The sequence below is a fragment of the Nyctereutes procyonoides genome, unplaced genomic scaffold (assembly GCF_905146905.1).
Source record: "Nyctereutes procyonoides isolate TBG_1078 unplaced genomic scaffold, NYPRO_anot_genome, whole genome shotgun sequence".
Taxonomy (NCBI): domain Eukaryota; kingdom Metazoa; phylum Chordata; class Mammalia; order Carnivora; family Canidae; genus Nyctereutes; species Nyctereutes procyonoides.
Window position 1 is genome coordinate 22,140,124 of NW_026575121.1, and position 20,036 is coordinate 22,160,159.

At 37.4% G+C, this 20,036-nt stretch overlaps 1 long non-coding RNA gene across 1 annotated transcript in view; it reads left to right on the plus strand.

Moving 5' to 3' along the window:
* The first annotated feature begins 1,122 nt into the window (after positions 1-1,122).
* The window catches only part of LOC129516652 (uncharacterized), a 35,551-nt gene continuing 16,637 nt past the window's right edge, over positions 1,123-20,036 (plus strand). Inside the window, exons 1-2 of the long non-coding RNA XR_008665816.1 lie at positions 1,123-1,244; positions 19,401-19,582. This is a non-coding gene — a long non-coding RNA (uncharacterized LOC129516652). The remainder of the gene's footprint in view (positions 1,245-19,400; positions 19,583-20,036) is intronic.

A 20,036-nucleotide genomic window follows, 5' to 3' on the forward strand; every position in this document is an offset into this window, starting at 1 on the left:
AGGATATTCTCTTTTATTTTTTAAAAAAAATTAACGTAGGATTTTATCTCCTTTTAATTCTGCCTTCTATGTTTTCCTTAAACTCAATATTTCTATTTTATTCAACTTTACTAATAACTTTTGACATTTTTTCTCTATTGAATCTTTAAAATTTTTTTCAATTGTTTTTGTTCTCTACAACTTTAATAAATTCCTTCTGACATTTAAGTCCTCCTCAAAGTTTAAGATGTTTCTCATCTCCCCCCTCACCACAAAATATTTTAAGTGATCTACATATCATGTATTCTATTTTTAAGAAGTGATGTTATGAAAGGAATAGAAAGTTGTAGCGAAAAATTAGAGTAAGAACTAAGTTTTTAGAAGTTTAAGGTGTGCTCTTGGGAGTTACCTGCAGAAATTGAGGGGCAACAGAGGTCACTGAATGAAGAAAAGAAAGATACTTGGTTGTCTGATGTATAACCAAATTGTTATATGAGTATTTCTCACCCTTGCGGCAAGAGTTGAGATGACTAAAGAGTCTTTAGTTCAGTGTAACTCCTGAATGATGTGAATGAGTGACTCTTCAAAATAGATTAATGAAAAGGAGGGCAAGAGGGTAGGAATTTGAAGGAGAGGATTCTCTAGGAGGGTAAAATAATAATTAAGCTTCAAAAGGCACGGTTGGAAGAATGAGGACTCTGCCTCCTGGCTTCATGGTCAGTAATATAAGAGTAAAGGACAGATTTCCATGCATGGAGGCCGCAGAAAAAGCAGAGGTTTCTAGTGGAAATCCAGGTTTCAGTTTAAGAAGGAAAGTAAATGTAAGGTTCTTATAGACTATAATTACAGAGAACTTTTGAAGTGCAATGAAGTTAAGATTTTGCAACAAGAGTGGAAAGCTGAGCAGGAGAGGAATGTAATGGGTAAGTGGAAGCGTAATATAGCCTCGGGAATTGCAGCTGTGAGAGGTATGGATGGAATATTCCCATGAACACAGACTATTCAGGGAGACATCAGAGGGTACTGGTGAGCTGATGTGGGGGTGGCTTGGATTGGCATGTGGAACAATCTCAATAGGTGCTATATAAACCTGAGTCTAAGTGGAAGACAGCACTGAGTGCCTTGTCCTTCTTCCTATCATCAGGGCTGGTCAGTGTTTTTTCATTACTGCCTGAGCCTGGACTTGCTGAGTCCCATCTGCTGTTAAGCCCGGGTCTCACAGTTAATACAAAGTGAGAGTACCCTTGGGTACTTGGTTATTGCTGGTAAGTAAAGGCAGCATCTGGTAAGTAGGCTTCATGCGTATGAATGCTTGGTCCAGATTAAAAGTTCTATTATCAGATCTTTTAAGATGGAGAATTCAAGCATGAATTAGGGTTTTAGTGAATAATTCGGGCAGTGAAAGAAAGCTGGTACTTCAAGTATAGGGAGCTAAAAGCACCAGCTTGGTGTTAGGTTGTATTGGCTGGCATTCTTTCTCTTTGTTTTGGAAAGCAAGGAGGAGTTTTTTCGGGTAATGGGAATGAAATAATAGAGACCCTATGTGAAGCATCAGACAAGGATACTTCTTTCCGGGTAATCCTTGTTATTCTCTTCAACAGGCTTTTTAGCTATTACACTGTACATTTTCAACATTAATATTCCCATTTTCTCCCTTAAATTACCCAATAAGAATGATATAAAAGTTATTTCCAGTACATTTTCATTTAAGGATAATGATCACTAATGACTACAAAGCTGAGATTTCCTTAAGAAAGTGAATATAGCTAAAAATGAGCAAGGCTGGTGTTAGTGATAAATACTAAAGATTAGCCTTCTTATTGGGGTAGAAAAAAAGATATTTCGATGGCTAATTTGTAATGAAAATTAAAATAAAACCTATAGTTGCTAAATAGTTCTAGGCCAGCTACTGCTTACAAACAACTTTTGTTTTTCTTTTTTTTTTTTAAGATTTTATTCATTATGAGAGAGAGAGAGAGAGAGAGAGAGAGAGAGAGAGAGAGAGAGGCAGAGACACAGGCAGAGGGAGAAGCAGGCTCCATGCAAGGAGCCCCATGTGGGACTCGATCCCAGGATCACGCCCTGGGCCAAAGACAGGCACCAAACCCCGGAGCCACCGGGGATCCCCAACACTTGTTTTTCTATATTAAATATTCATCAGTCTTTTTTTCTAACTGCAACTTAAACGTTGGAGACAGCCCTAAATTTGCCTACATGGCCAGGTCACAGGATCTCCTCTTGTGCATCACAAGTTCCTCCTGCCACATCGCAATTAGCATATTCTCTCCAAGTCTGTAATAATAACAAAGTACATCGTGATTTTTGGCTATTACATTTTAAATTTATTCTTGGTTTAAATACATGTCAAGTTTCATAGAACTGATTTGAAAGTTGTTTAAAAATAGTTGTTCCACATTTTTCCTTTAACATTTCTATTAAATCTGGGAACTACTGCCATTTCTCTTGTTTTCAGCTCTTTATGTTGGCCCTTAGCCCATGCAAAAGCAAATGATGAATACTGGTCACCCCCCCACTTTTCAGATTTTTAGGCTTACTTTCTCTCGCCATACCTTTCTAAAACTTCCTCATATGGGACTACCATTTGCTCCACCTCTGTGGTCTTGACTGACGCATTCCTCGTGGATCCTTTAGTCTTCCTGGTTCACCACAAACTAGATTAGAACCCCACACCCACAGATGAACATGTAGGAGTCAGTGTGCTCTCAAGTCAGTTTTCTACTTCCTTTGCGGTGGTGGCTCTGTAAGTATAACTGGATTTTGTCCTAGAATTCTAGTTTCATTTCAAGATATAATCAGTCCTAAAGTGTGTTGCCTGGTTAAAGCTTCTCTCTACCCCTCAAACCTATAGCACTGGGGCTCTACCTGAACTGTGGAAACTGACTCGCCTACCTATCATAGAAAACATTACCTACCATTGTCTGAGGTCACACGGATCTAGCCAAATTATATGGCCTGTTTCTAGTCTGCTTTGATATACTTCTGGAATGAGTCTTTACAAATATCAGTTCTCAGTATACTTTATGACTAGATGAATTTTTAAAAGGTTTTATTTATTTATTCATCAGAGACACACACACAGAGAGAGAGAGAGAGAGAGGCAGAGACATAGGTAGAGGGAGAAGCAGGCTCCTGGAGGGAGCCGGGATGTGGGACTCTGTCCTGGAACTCTGGGCTCACACCCTGAGCCAAAGGTAGACACTCAATCACTGAGCCACCCAAGCATCCCACCAGATAATTTTTTTTAAAGATTCCAATTATTTATTCATGAAAGACACAGAAAGAGAGAGAGGCAAAGACACAGGCAAAGGGAGAAGCAGGCTCCACACAGGGAGCCCGATGTGGGACTCGATCCCGGGACCCCAGGATCATGCCCTGGGCTGAAGACAGGCACTGAACTGCTGAGCCACCCAGAGATCCCCCCATCAGATAAATTTTATATAAGGTTTTGACACTAGTAAAACAACTGAGCCACAAGCTTGAATTTCTAATGACATACCAATGATGATACCACGTATTTTCTATTGAACAATCACACTGCTTGCATCATCCCTAGCACTCTAATTCTAAAGTTCACCTAATCTTGAGCACAAAGAGGTCAAGTCTTCTCTAAGGAGAATTAAAAATGTACCCACACACTGTAGTATATTTCATGGACTCTGGAAAATCCACTTTAGGTATGGTAGGGGGTATTGAAAATTAGTGAAAGTGCAACACTACATATAGCCTGCTTTTTGATGTATAGAGTATGTTTGTGTATATATACACATTCATACATACTAACTTTGTGAGGCTTAATAGTGATACGTTTACTATCAGTATCACTCCTTTCTAGTAGCCAAGACCTTAGGGACCAAGGATGGCATCTCAGTTATCCTTTCTCAAGTGGCACTTAACTATGCTAGTAATATAGATATCTAGCACACATGAAGGAGAATTACATTTATGTGAAGAGAAAACAGAAATTTGTTAGTTTAGAATAAGAGGATAGAGAAAGTGGTTTGAGTAAAACTCATTTTCCTGATAGCACTTTCCACAGGAATTATTTAATATTCTCTGTCCTATTTCATAAAGTTGACTATAACCCTACTGAATACTTAATTCAGTTAGGTGCAAGGACAAGTTTTTTTGTTTTTTTGTTTTTGTTTTTGTTTTGTTTTTTAACCTTCCTGACACCTTTCCCGGTATATCCACCACTAAAGGACAAGTACATCCCTCTTTTTTTTTTTTTTTTTTTTTTAACCTAGCATCTTTAGTTTTCTGGAGAAAAAGCAGCCCCAAGAAAGTCATGACAGCATTAATAAAATATTTCTTTTGATTAATCTGTTACTTTGGATATGTTTGGTTTGGTAAAGTAGATCATACAACTCAGTTGATCCTTGAGTCTTAGTGTTAATTAAACCATACCCGTCACAAATAATGTGTATCAACTAGTAACACTGGCCAGAGGTCTAGCTTTTGGTATTAAGATATATTTTCACTGGCATTTGGTTTGTTCTTTCATGAAAGCATGGGAGTTGAATTATTTAGTGAAAATACTTATCTACAAGGGCAATTATTCAATTATTTTATGCATCACTGATGGAAGTTAATAAAATGTGCTATTTGTTTTCCTGTCTATTTTGACTACAATTTACATGTTTAGTCATGTTTATGTATTTGAATACTGTTGAACTGATCTGTAATAAAGGCTGAGACTTTATTTTTTTTTAAAGATTTATTTATTTATTCATGAGAGACAGAGAGGCAGAAACAGGGAGGCTCCCTGCAGGAGCCTGATGGTGGGACTTGATCCCGGAACTCCAGGATCACACCCTGAGCTGAAGGCAGATGCTCAACCGCTGAACCACCCAGGCGTCCCAGGACTGCGACTTTAAATGGAGTGTCCTTTTTCACTTTCAATTGATTCCCATGATAGTCTAGCCTGTTCTTATGTACCAAATATTTCTATTTCATAAAATTTAGCATATTCACCATGTTCCTTTCTCCTTCGTTTTTACCTGAACTCAATTTCTCATCCCTCTTTATTTTCTTTAATTCTTGACCCCCTATACTTCTATCGCCATGTACATTTGAGGCTCAAGAATAATACATGATCTCTGCCCACAAGGAGTTTTTAATCCAGTAAGAGAAAAGAAACTTGAATTTTAAAAGTTAATTGACAATCTTCTGACAATAATCTGTATAAGTTCTTTTCATAACTTCCACCACAGCTAGAATACTATAAATATATATATATATTTTTTTTCCTTAAAGTTATAGGGTGAGAGATTTCACATGCCTCAAAAACTAAACAGTATCCTGAGTGAGCACAATAGAATGAATCAAATAAAGCTGACACAGAAAAGATGGTGGAATAAATAGTGTTGTAACATTCCCACTCTCCACACCTAATAAGGCAAACAAGCAAAAGAACAAAAAGTAAAAGTAGCAAAAACAACAACAACAACAACAACAAAAAACACACCAGCATTAATCAAACTAAGGGTAGAAACTCATGAGATGGTTGGAAACTTATTGGCCAGAGACAGAAAAACCATGAACATGGTCACTCTACCTGCCAGTAACATGCTGGTGTACAAGAAGCTGAAGGCAAGGGGAATAAAAATTACTGGCAATCTCCACTCTGCAGTGTGCCTTTCTTTTTAAAAATCTGTTCAAAGTGTTTATATTATACCAGAAAGGATACATCAATTTAATAACTTAAATTCCACTAATAAATTATTATTGACACATTATTGCAATTAAGGAGTTTTTTCAAAGAATATCTTGTTAATCTATTTGGGGGTTAACTCTGTTCTATTGGTTACCTATCAGTACATGACAAATTATCAATGAATTTAGCAGCTTAAAAAAACATCTGTTAGATCATAGTTCCTTGATAGTTCCACAGGTTCAGAAATTTCCATGCATTTTGGCTGGGTCCTTGGGTTCACTGTGTCTCTTAAGTCCAAAATCAAGGTACAAGCTGAGGCTACCATCCTCTATAGTCTGAACTCAGGAAGGAGCCCCTTCCAAGCTCTCTCATGTGACTATAGTCTTAGGTCCTTCCTGCATATTGGTAGGAGGCATCAGTTTCCACCACCCCCTACAAGGACCTCCCCCCTGAGCAGTTCAAACACTGCAGCTGGTTTGTCTCAGAGTGAGAGAGCTGAGACAGAGATTACAGAGATTAGGGAAGGGCACGCCAAGACAAAAGCCGCAACTCTTCACAAATTCATTCTGGGAGAGATAATCCATCACTTTTGCCTTCTATTCATTTTAAGAGTTTTACTGGATCAGCCCACACTCAGAGGAAGGGATTATAGCAGCCTGTGAATACTACTAATACCAGAATTATTACAGCCACCCTAAGGTTACTTACCACATGCATATCAGATGCTTTTGATTACAGTAAAAAATACACGATTCCAAAGGTCTGACCTCCCCTTTTCTAGATTTTAAGGAAAAAGTTGAAAAAAAAAATTAACTCCAACTGGCTTTGTCAAAAAAGAAAGAAAGGTAATTTGTTTAACAAAAAAAGTCTCAGCCTCGAAGTTGTCCTGACTGTAGGTCCAGCAGGATTCTGTTTTGCCCTGACATGTAACTTCTCTCTAAATAGTTCTGTATGGATTCTATTGATCTGTCATGTCCTCTCTGCCCATCCCTCCAGCTAGGGGGAATCAACCTCCTCCCCACTTTACCAGTTCTGGGTCATCTGCCCACTGCTGGAATCTAGGGGAAATGGACAGGAGCAGAAGTCTAAATCCTATGGAGAGAGTAGGGGAAGGAAAATTTGAGGGGCTGTTACCACAATAAAAGGTAGTGGCTCATAGGCAAGCAAGTCACTCGTGCCCACTGCACCCATCTGTTCTCCTTTATGTCTCTACCTGCTCTAATTCATGTAGGTTACTTTTGTCGTAGACCTAAAGATGCACATGATGGTATTTTATTTTACTGGTAGGAGTAAGAGAACTATTCTCCTGAGAAAAAGTTCATGCTAAATGCTTGTCTAAAAACACAGTAATCCATTGTTTTGCAAGTATGTTCTATAGAAGCAAAATGGTTCTTGGAGTGCCTGGGTGGCTCAGTTGGTTACGCGTTTGACTCTTGATTTCAGCTCAGGTCATGGTCTCAGGGTGGTGAGATCAAGCTCCACGTCGGGCTCTCTGCCCAGCATTGAGTCAGCTTGAGAGTCTTTCTCTTCCTCTTCCTCCGCCACCCTCCACCTGCCCTTGTCTACAGGCTCTCTCTCTAAATAAATACATTTTTTTTCTGTTTTAAGATTTTATTTATTTATTCATGAGAGAGGCAGAGGGAGAAGAAGCAGGCTCCATGCAGGGAGCCCGGATGCAGGACTCGATCCCAGAACTCCAGGATCACGTCCTGAGCCGAAGGAAGATGCTCAACCTCTGAGCCACATAGGTGTTCCAATAAATAAAACCTTTTTAAAAAAGTTTCCTAAGCTTTTCTCTGGCTTTATCGAGATGGAATTGACCTATAGCATGGTGTAAGTTTAAGGGCATACAACTGTTGATTTGATTTATATATTGCAAAATGATCACCACCATAGCATTAGCTGATATCCACATCACATTACTACCATTTTTTTGTGAAAACATTTAAAATCTATTTTTAAGCAACTTACAAGTATATAAAATATAGTATTAAGTATAATTATCATTCTATATACTAGATTCCCAGAACTTATCTCCTACTAGAAGTTTGTATTCTTTGCTCAACATTGTCCCCTTTACCCTACCTGATAACCACCATTCTAGTCTGTTTCTTGGAGTCTGGTTTTCTAGAAGTTCCAAAGTATAAAGGTCTACTTTCCTTCCCTCTCCATCCAGTGTCCAAGCCAGACAGTGGATTATACTAACATTTCTGCTCTACCAATTCATTTATCAAGAGGGCTGTGTCAGGACTGCACATCAGGTGGTTTAGGTTCCCTGCGAACTGCTTTCTCCAGCACTTCTGTTCATGACAGCTTGTTCACTTTGAACACTCCGGTTTCAGGTCTCTCCATTACTGCAGAAGTAGGAAGGAAAGGGAGTAATTTATTAAGTCTTAACTACCAATAGATATATAAATGGGGAAAATATCTTCACCTCAAAATCTAGAGGGAATTACTCAGCCATCAAAAAGAATGAAAGCTTGCCATCTGCAACGTGGATGGAACTAGAGTGTTATTATGCTAAGTGGTATAAGTCAGAGAAACACAAATATCATAGGATTTCACTCATAAGTGGAATTTAAAAAACAAAACAGATTAACATAGGGGAAGGGAAGGAAAAATAAAATAAGATAAAAACAGAGAGGAAGGCAAACCAGAAGAGACTCTTAAGAGAACAAACTGAGGGCTGCTGAAGGGGAGCTGTGGGGGAATGGGCTAAGTGGGTGATAAGCATTAAGGAAGGCACTTGATGGGATGAGCACTGGGTGTTAATACACAACTGATGAATTGCTAAATTCTATTCCTGCAACCAATACTATACTATGTATTAACTAACTTGAATTTATTTATTTTTTTTAATTTTTTTATTTATTTATGATAGTCACAGAGAGAGAGAGAGAGAGAGAGAGAGAGAGAGAGAGAGAGAGAGAGGCAGAGACACAGGCAGAGGGAGAAGCAGGCTCCATGCAGGGAGCCCGATGCGGGATTCCATCCCGGATCTCCAGGATCGCGCCCTGGGCCAAAGGCAGGCGCCAAACCGCTGCGCCACCCAGGGATCCCCATATTACCGTATTTTCATTATGCCCTTCACCCTTCCATCATTTATTATTTTGGTTTGGAGAATTTCTTTTTTTGGAACAGTTCTTACCCATTTGGTTATCTATAAAATGTGTATATTCTTCACATTCTTCCCATGAATGCTTTCCTGTTTTTAATCCTAGACTCACTGAAGTAAAGTAGTTAGACTATTCTATAACCAAGAAGGTGATCTTGTAGGGGCCAGTATTTACTCCACAAGCAGATCCCAACCCTCAAGCCACAGTCATTGCCTTGTTTGTATCTGATTGCTTTTTTTCAGTGCCAAAATTTCTAATTATTAGAATCAACTTGTCATCAGAATGGTTTTCTGTCTGCAAAGACTTATTCACTCCATTTTCCATTATCTCTCCTAGATCTTCCTTGAGCTTATTTTTTCATTAACAGATTACTATCTCTATATCCCATCAGTTTTATTTCCTTCCAACCAGGTTTATTACTTGCACCTCGCTGCATTCAGACAGCTATTGTAATCTTTTCAGGTTATTTCCACGTTTCCTTTGTTTTCCACAGATGTAGTTCTTGTAATGTTGATATCTTCGGAAAAAAACGTCAACTTGAGTTTGATTTACCACAAGAGGCGGGAAGAAGCAGAGGCAAGAATAGTTGACACATACGGTGTGTTACAGACTCATTGTTTAAGTTAAAATGATATAAATCAAACCTGGTTTTCCTATAGAAATAATGGTAAAATATTTCTGACAGAAGCATAACCCTGAATTTTTTTAAAGAAATGCCCATATATTTTATATTCAATCCAGTATGAAATGATTTTTAAAGATCTGACAATCTTTTCAAATGTGTTAGTCAAATAAGCTTACCAATCATATATAATTTTACTTAGTATTGATTTACATTTTTGCCAAAGTTAAATCTTATCTTGGTAATTCCAGACATATTTTGGAAAAATAAAGAGGAAATAAATATTTCCTAGGTCAAAATGTTCTGAAATATTTTTTTTTCTTTTGGTAAATAATAATGGACATGTTTGAGGAGACTTAGTTTTTTGTGGAGCCCTCCATAAAGTGACCTGTGGAGAACAAAAATAATGCTTAGGCTTTAAAATGTGGTGGATCCTTTGATAAACAAATCAGACTAGATTAGGATGAAATCATCTGCATGGCTCTATGTGCTGATGAATGGGTGATTTACATGTAACTGGCTGAGGTTCATAAATGCAAAAATCTGGAACTCTTACTCACCTCCTTCCCCTGGGGACAGACTTGCAAAGAGAATTTGAAATAGGTTTTAAATGGAAGTGGGTCCATCCTGAGTTTTGTCCTCTGATAACAGTGTTATTCTTTTAAGTCACGACAGTATTGAACTCTGTAAATTTTCACTAAAAGCCCCGGTATAAGAATCAAATAAATTAATTTCACATATTCGTTGGTACATGGTAGGCACTTACAGTAGTTATTTATTGAATAAAGAAATGAACTAATGGTTTCTGGATAGGAAAACAACCAATTGAAAGTTAAAGTAAATAACTTTGCTTTTAGAGAGCCCCAAACAAGAACCTGAAAGGTCCATTTGACTGCAGTCAACCCTTTTCTCACCTCAATTTATTCCAGCCCATTTTTGTGTATTGAGCCATCACAGCCAGAGCAGGAGCACTAATCAAATACACCCAACCACAGATTTACTCACAGTTTACACCTGTGAAGTTGAACACACCATAAATATTCTGGTAAGCTTTCTCTTAAATCTGCCTGCAAGTACCTTACAGGATTATGGTAATATAAAATTTTTCTACCTTCATCATATTTATAGTAATGAGTCGTTTAATTGACTTCCCTACAGAACTCTCTTCCTCTTGAATTAAAATAAGAGTAAAGATGGGGATATTAAACTCTATTAATAGTTTAAGATGTAATAAATGGCTCAACCAGAAATAGCTGACTCAGACAGACGAAGATATTTTAATTTCTCAACAATTCATAAGCAAGGACTGACTTCCCAGGTACAGGACTGGGGAACTGTGGGTTCTGCAGGAATTACTCCAAGACCCAAATCAGAAACTCTGAGAGAGGGAACTGTGTTCTTCACCAAATATTCCTGGTGGTTTCTGTACATTCTAAGTTTTGTCAACCATCCCTCACAGTTTCTCCTGTGAATTAAAGAACAATTTCCCTAATTATGGTTATGTACTATCTTAAGCATTTTGTCCTATAAAATTTAGCCGCATTGACAACTGACTGAAGAGTTGTAAACTAGTAGTAAAAACAGCAGTTGTAGCAGTTCTACTGATAATCACATCCTCAAATATTTTCAGGAGAAAGACAACAAGATTAATATTCATAAAATCATGAAAATGACTCAAATATTTGTCATTAGCAGCTGCAAATTTACTAGCTTTCACGGGTCTCTTTTAGCGAATTCCCAGTATGCATGGTGCACCATGCCAGGTATTCCTTATATTACCATTTTAGTAAATATTAATGGTAGCGTGTGTAATAGGAGTTAGTATCTCCATTCCAAATAAGACTGAGGCTTAGAAAAACAAGGCAAGCACTCCACCGTCATACCAATCAGTTCTTTCCTTTCAGAGAGTGTGCATTCCAATTTAGAGAAATACTATAAAACAAGGCAAAAGAAGTAAGGCAGAAAGAGACGAGCCTACTAACCTCACCGAGGAAGCACTGATGCCTGAAGCTCCCCTAGTCCTCAGGGATTCGAGCTTTCCAGGAACTGAGCTTTCCCTTTCTGGAGCCAAGATATCATTTCCCAGTGCCTGCAAACCCACCCATCCACTTCCACTTCCTTTCCTTTTCTCAGTTCCTGGTTGGAAGCTAGTTGTTACAAGAGCCCCACCCCTGGAGATTCTGGTTCAGTGCATCCTTCTTGGAGGCCTGGAGGAGGTATTTAGGAAATACTATCCAGGTGTGAGAAAACTTACCAGGAGCACCTACCCATTGGCCTAACAACTAATCGTTCACAGCTGGGCCACAAGCAGCTTGGTGTAGGCAGATTTCTTCAACATCTGGTATCTTTTTTTGGTTCATTTCTCAGGATTTTGCCCAGTCCATGCCTTCTAGTATCCAGCTTCTCTCATCTAAAATTTTGATTTTTTTTAAATTGCATATTATTTGCATTTTAAAATTTTTCTCTCATTTCTCAGTGATAATGGCATTTTAAGCCTGAATTTTCGGCAAGATTCTTCTGCCAAACAATTTTCAGATGTGAGAGCATGGGGAGAAAGTGCCTGACATACTTAGACACAGCCGATACTCCATAAGTAATTGCTGAATGGATTAAATAATAAATCTCATGTTTTTCACACAAAATCCATATTCTCGTAATGGTTTTTGTTTGTTCTCTGATCTTTCCTTTTTTCCCCCCTTGGTATTCTATTTTTGTGTTAAACATGTAAATTTTTGCCCCTAATCCTCTGGATATACTAATGAGATAGCATAAAATATCTTTTTTTGATTTATATGTTTTTCTGAGAATACCCTTTTGTCTTTCATGCTACCGGTGTTCATTATATATCGTCTGGTAATTTCTGTTTGTCCATTTTATTTGATAATTAAGCCCTGGGAGGGTGGTATGGGTTTTTTCTTCTGTAATATATACAGGATGATTTTTCACCTTCCCTCACTAGGAAGTCTGCAGGGACCCTGATGTATGGGGAAATGTTGGGATTGACTGGCAGTCTTCACCTTTCAGGTGGTAGCTTACAGAGAAGTAGCTAGCTGTCAGGCAAGGACTCTAAATCCCCAGAACAGAGAAGGTTTTAGTGTGAGGCTTTAACACTCCATTAAAAACCTTTGCTCTCAGGGTGCCTGGATGGCTCAGTCAGTTAAGCTTCCAGCTCCTGATTTTGGCTCAGGTCATGATCTCAGGGTCGTGAAATGGAGCCCTGAGCCGGGCTCTGTGCTCAGCACTGAGCCTGCCTGTCCCTCTCCCTGTGCTCGCCCCACCCCCACCCATATCATGCTCTCTTTCTCTTTCTAAAATAAATAAAATCTTATAAAAAAAAAAAGAAAAAACAACAACTTTGCTCTCACCCTTGTCACCTTATTACTATTTCAATTTCTTAGAGAACAACCACTTGTCCTTTTGCCAGAAGTTACACTATGTGTATTGGTGAGAAGGTGACAGGTGTTGGGAACAATTGTTCCTTTTTATAGACCTTCAACTAGTTCTCTCGGATTTGCTTCTTACTCCAGCCCAATGCCCCTCTGGGATTTAGAAGGTTAGATTAGCTCTCATTTCTACTGTAGTCCCCTTGTAGAGTACCTCTGTGGTTTAACTTTGAATTGGCTTTTGATCCCAGATTTATTAAGAAGTGTTAAATTTCTGAGCACTAAGCTGTTTTGTTTGATTTGCATTTTGTTGCTAATTTCTAGTTTTATTATGATGGGTTCCGAGGATGTGCCATTTATGAGTTTGGACTGTGGCACTAGATTACTCTTGTTTTGTTGGCTTTTGGTTTTGGTATCAAGAACACAAGCAACATCATGAATTCTTCGGCTGATCATCACTTGAATTCTCTTCCTATGCTTGAAGACTTCTCAGAATGAGTTTTAGGGTGCCCCAGAAACTTCAGCTAATGGAAACTGGTGGGCAAAACTCACTTCTGCACTTTCCCTGGGGCTGCGTGCAGTACCTGCTTGCTCTTGAGGAAGGATGCTAAAGGGGTTCCTTACATCTTTGATCAAACCCCTGTCTACTGTTCAACCCCTAGTCTTTCATCTTCTGCCTGTGAGGTATGGAGAATGCCTTTCAATCTAAGCACAATTATGAGCAGGACATAGGGAAGGAGGTGATGAGGAAACTTGTCTCATTTGGAGATTTCACTGCTTCATTGAAAGTTTTTCTTCTTTTGGTATTTATGGTGGTAGTCACAATATCATGCTCACTTGGAGAATCGCTTTCCTACCTTTCCATACTGGATTCTCCATCTTGGACTATCTACTTGACTTGCCCCCAAGTGATCCCTACAACTCTAAGACACAATCAGCTTTGGTCCTAATGAAGTTTTCACACTCCTTCAATTCCTACCAACCACTAAGCACACACAGCCGTGCACATACATAAGGATAGGTGCAAGAGCACACGCTCACACAGAACACTGACTTCATAATCCAAATTGGTGATTTTTTTGAAGTGGGAAACAAGTCTACCTGTTTTGTTTGTCTCTCCTTTGATATGTTTAATCAAAGCCTCTTTGAAACTAATTGGCTTTTTTCTTAGTCCAATCCCGTTTGATTTGTCTATTATAAAATTAATCCAAATTTTGTTCTGTTGATAGCATCGTTCTTTCTGAGCCCAGTTTTAAAATTTATTGTGTTTACTTGATAATTCCTATTATACCTAAAGGGAAGAAAGATAAATATGTGAGCACAATTTGACATCTTGAAATCAATAGTTTATTGCCTTTGTTTCTTTGTAAAAATAAAGCATTCATAATGCCTTCACTAGCATGCTTCTTTTTGGTTTTGTGTCTTATGATCTCCTTTACAATTTTAGGTCTATCTAAAGTAATTTACCTCATTGGACAAGGCATGATTTCGTATTAGCACTCCGACACAGTAGCATTAGGAAATCTGATTAAGCAAAAATACAATAAATGCAAACATCTGGCATTGAGGGATAAATTTCTTAGGCACACTTAGAATTTCTTAGTAAACTCACTGTTAGATACCAATCTACCTATCCCCAAACCATTGACATGTGTATGTTCATTAGGTTAACAGAAGATTTGGTAGTGTGCTATATTTCCATTCAGAGCTCTAAATGTTCTAGCTTTTCCTGACCTGAATTTGACCCCATCCACAACATTCCTTGGAAACATGTTCACTGTAATGTGTAATTTTTACTGCTTTCACATGGCTAGCCCTAATATACAAGTTCTACTCTATTCAATCATAATATCAAATAAGAAGTCATTTTAACTCCAAATTTATCAAACTATTAATCTCTTCGTCTAGAGCTGTGGATCCTATTCTTTTACTTGTTGCTCAGGAGACATGTATTAGATCACAAGAGACTTCCAAGCTCTTGGAATATTAATGAAAGTCCAAACTCCTCAACATAAATAACTAACTGGCACTTAGAACAAAAACGCTCTTCTTATTCTGTTTGCATTTTTTTTTCCTTAGTACACTTTATAAAAGATAGGATACAAATAGTCAAAGTCAGGCAGAAAAAGTAGAAAAACAGAATATCTAGTTTGCTTTAATGGAGGGAGTGGGACTTTGCCCCTGTCTGAATAGAAGAGTTAGCCAACAGACAGAGGCCTTCTCCTGTTAACATTATGGATATCAGCCAAGTTTGCAAAGAGGTAGACAGTATGCCAGTCTAATTTTGACCAGAAGCCAAAGGGATGGACCTGGGGCCAAAAAGCAAAGAATTCCTCACTTCCCTAGAGATCCAAAGAGAGACACAAGACAATAACTTGAGCCAGAAGTTGGAAATAAGAAGACTAACTAGATCCACTACAACCTCTGAGGTTGAGAGGTCTACGGACTAAAAGAAAATAATGACAGGTGTGCTGTGAAACCCAGATTTTGAAAACTCCGCTATTGAATATTGTGAAGAGTAATACACCAAACATAAAACTATATGTAGTAAAGAAAAGGTTGGATAGCAGTGCTTTTTGTTTTATTTCGCTGAGATATTAGAGGTGATTTAGTAAGAGATTCCTGCCTTCACAATACAAATACAACCACTTCACCTCCTTTTTTGCAATTTGAGAGACTTAGGTGCACTGGGTAGGATTCAGGGGCAATATCTACCTTTGTGCTCTGGGTCTCATCTCCTCCTACTTTTTCAGAGAATTTGTTAGATTATTTTTTACTCCTTTCCTGTTAATTTCAGCCAATTTCTTCAGAATATTTCTTTAACATCTAAACACATTTAAGTAAACATATACTCTATCTTTAAAAATAGTTCTCAATTTTATATTCTTTCTCTAGCTAATGTCCTCTACCTTTCCCTCCCTTTAATAGCCAAGCTTTTTGAATATTATATTTTTTAAATTAAAGTATAATTGATACACAATGTTACATTAATTTCAGGTGTACCACATAGTGATTGGACAACTTTATACATTACGCTACACTTACAAGTGTAGCTGACATCTATGAGTGTAGCTACCATCTGAAAATTATTTTTTGTTTTATTTTTTTTTGTGATTTAATGGATTTAATGTAATCCAGTTCACACTTCAGACCACTGCAACCTGACCTAGCTCTTAATACTGTAAGATTACTTCCCTTTTAAAAGTAATCAAGAGTTCCTCATGATTAAATCCGATGAGTGTTTCTAGTTCTCATTTTTTATTTGATCCGCTAAAGCATTTGACTTCTTCTATCAACATTCATACATGTCACTCTCTGGAAAGAAGCTCACCAGGCTTTTTGTTTTCTTTCAAAGGACTTTACATAGTCAATTTGTATGTGACAGCAGTGAAAGAGAGAGTGCAGTCTGAGGAAATGAAAAAAAATAAAAAAAAGAAAAAGAAAATGAAATTTCAGGAATGTGGTATTGGATGGTATTCTTTGGTTGTTGGGTTCAGACTGCAGATCGAAGACCAAAAATCACTCAATGTATAAGATACTGTTGTGTCTCATTTCTAACTAGGAAGTAGTTTGACAATTCCAAAAGGAAGCAACTCATAAGAGATTTGTTCATTTCATTATACAGAAGTGACCTACACTTGTAGAACAAATTTTCCCTGTTACCCATTTTGCAAGAACAATGGCAATTTCTAGTTGTTCTCCCAATATTTCCCATTGATTAAAACTGTTCACTTAAGAATGGATAGCTAGTTACATTCTCAAATACATATGTCACTAAAAGTGTCATGATAATGAAGAATTATAAATATGCATTTTAAAATTTAAAAGTGAGTTTCAAAAAGAGAAAATAATTCAGATAATATTGGGGATATTGGAAATACTCATTATTTATGGAATAGACTATGAAAAAATGAAAGATAATTTGAGACTGGAGAAGTAGGACCCATAGAAAGTGTTAAAATTTTGAATATCACATTTTGGATGTTTTATTTCCTTATTTTAGAATTTCTTAAAAATCTAAATGCATACTTCTAAGAGGATAGTTTTGAAAAGAATATTTTAAAATGGTATTCGTCTTCATCTCTACTTCTTATTACTTCTCCTTCCTTTTGAATATATATAAACATCCACAAGCCAAAAAACTCTAAAATGGGCATGGATAATTACACTGGTTTCACATATTTGGTAGAAAAGAGAGAATAGGGGCCTTCTCTCATATGAGATGCAAATCAGAAAATATATGTGATTTAATGGCAGATTAGCATCATTTATTTTTATATTCACTGCATTTTGTTATTTTTAATAGAATTCCATTTGCCAGGATTTGGTTCCAAAATGTAAGTTATTTAACAGATATCATTAGGTTGCTAAGCATTAACACTTAATTATCATATTAATAAACAGTTATTACTCTCTCCTACACTGAGCCTTGCCTCTGCCACATTAGTATGCATGCACTGCTCTTAGGCAACTTAATTGTCCTTAAAGGAAATCATTACAATTTAAATGAAATTGGGAGCTACTGGTTAGGGAAGGCTGTAGGGCATGCAAAATACATACTAAACAAGGAACTGTAATTTCCCCAAATCGCATTTTTTTTTCAGTAATTTCACATCACAGCACTATATCTATTTGGTTAAGGGGAAAACAGTTTATTTTTTGCCTCGCAATTTTACAAGGGCACCATTTAACCAAGGACATGCAAGACTCTGGAATGGTAGCGAAAGAACTTGAGTAAATCAAATAATTTCTTTGCGGCTGGTAAACTGTTGTCAGCATTTGCAACACAGTCAACGAAGCAATAAAGTATAGCATGGTGGGCAGCCGTCAACCACCTCGTCTGCCTCTAGGACGGAGGGCAGCAGGAGGCCAAAGACTTTATGGAGACAGCTGTTGCCTCTTCCCATATGTGATTTTGTTTGTTCACAGCAACACGCTTCACATGCTGTCACAAAAATGGGGAATAGGGTCATTCTCTCGTGTCATGTTACCCCTCTCTCCCAGTTGAGAGCTCATTTTTCACATCCTCAATCCTAAAATGACTTAGTTTGGTGATAAAAGTTAAACACTGTCATCTGCTATTGAAATGCAAAGAATTTAAGTATCCCTGAACTCTTATTTCTGATAGATAATTAATCAGTGTTTTACACAACCTTAAATAGCTCTTCATTTTTAGTGAGTGACTCATGATGAAAACAAAGATTTAATTCCTGTGGGTATTTAGCATTTTCAGATTAATTAGTTAGCAACTGAGAGTTAACTTCATTAGTGTCCAACTTTGTGGGAATATGTAAGAGTGATAGATGGTAAAATGAACAAACACCCTACCTTTTCTGAAGTATACAAACAATAAAATAAGAACTTATAACAGTGAAATTAAACCACAGGACTGACAGATATTAAGGAATCCAGAAGTAGGCATCTACTAAGCTCATTGCAATTCATACCTTTTACCTGCCAATTAGAAATCTCCATTTTGCAAAATAGAAAACTGATCTGGGAAAGACCCATTAGCTTCACCTGGGTCTCATAGTTACTAAACGACTGTACAAAGTTTTAGATCCCAGGTTTATCTGCTTCTGCACCACATATTCATACTTGAGAACCTCACTATGAATCTGAAAAGCACCTATATTTTTGGCACAGACCATCCTATTACTTCTTGAATGGTCTATCAATGCAGAAAAAGAAAACAGATTAATTATTGCAAAAGATTTGTGGAACTTCTCTCTTCTCATACATCACGAGTTACTGTATTTTTCTGTGCTTTTTTATCAGGAGACATGCTTTCTGAGTGAAGGTCTATATCATGGCTGTTCTTCATAGTTTTATCTTCCTTTTCCGAAGGGAAAAAATAACCAAATTAGCAGGCAAAAGTGCGGCATAATGGACATTGATAGATGCGGCCTGTATTGTAAAGTTGAGCCCCATTTTAAAAATGTTTCCTTGTTTCCTGCAGTCCTTGTGGTGGCTTATTGAATTTTCAGACTAGTGATAGAAGAATTTTCATAACCTTGTGCTCTCTGGGAATGTGAGCTTAGGTACGATGTCTACCTTCTTGGAGTTTTGGGCTTCTTGATTGTAGGGTAAGAGTAATAATTCATACTATATTTATTTTACAAGTCTTAAAGGGGACAAAATAGATATTCATGATTTTTCTTTTTTTTGTTATAAAGCAATGGAAAAACAGCAATTTTTAATTTAAAAAATTATTATTATTATTATTATTATTATTATTATTATTTTTACTGAGTTGCCACAGTATAGGAAAAATCAGATATGGGATTTAGACTCAGAATTAGGTTGGAAGCACAAATACTATCTGATAATTGGACATTATTTCATCTCACTTAGTTTCAGTTATGGCATCTCTGAATTAGAGATTTGTAGGCTACTTATAGTAAGGATAAAAGGAAAATGTTTCAAATGTCTGGTACCTTCAGAATACCTGAAGAAAACAATACTAATTACTAACAATCCACATGAATAATCTAAAAAACAAAATAAAATTCCAAAAACAATGTTCAGAATTTATGCTTCGACTTTACAATTTACGTTATCAGGACCAATTTACACACCTACCTCCATTCACTAATTCCCACTTTCCTTCTCTGTTGTTTAACCAGTGAAGGATGTGGCCACAGCAACCTCCATTGTCTCATCACTCTACCTCTAACCACTGCTGGCTGTCCCATCTCTCTCCTGGGTTAAGGAGTGGTCAGTCTCCATTATTTCCACTACAGTGGGAGTTGGAGTAGCTCCGAAGTCCAAGTCCACCCACGGACGACACCTTGTATGGCTGGACCAGGTGAGTGACAAATCTTGCATTTGCTTTCTCTCCATGCTTGTTCCATATTCATTTTTACCTCCCTCTCCTATCTGGGGTTTTACCCACCAACAAAACATTAGTACACAAGCCTTAGTTAAAGCCACAGTTTCAAAGGAACTTGGGCTGAAACAATTGAGGGGCATTCACCCTAAAATGTCACTGCAGGAGGGGACTTTAGGCAATAGGCTTAACACTTGAATAAAATAGGACCAGGCTTTCTTGTGATAAGTGGGGCACTGATAACCCTTTGCACTCAATGACATCATAGTCATGTTTTCACATAAGGTGTAAGTATACAAGTGCAGTTGATCAGTACAAGGCCAATAATGAACATTAAATAACGTGGTATGACCTTTTTAATGGCTTGCAGACTTTATAAAAAGTAAATTGTCAACTTAAGGTAGGCTGTCAAAGCCAAAGAGCTTCAGTGGTA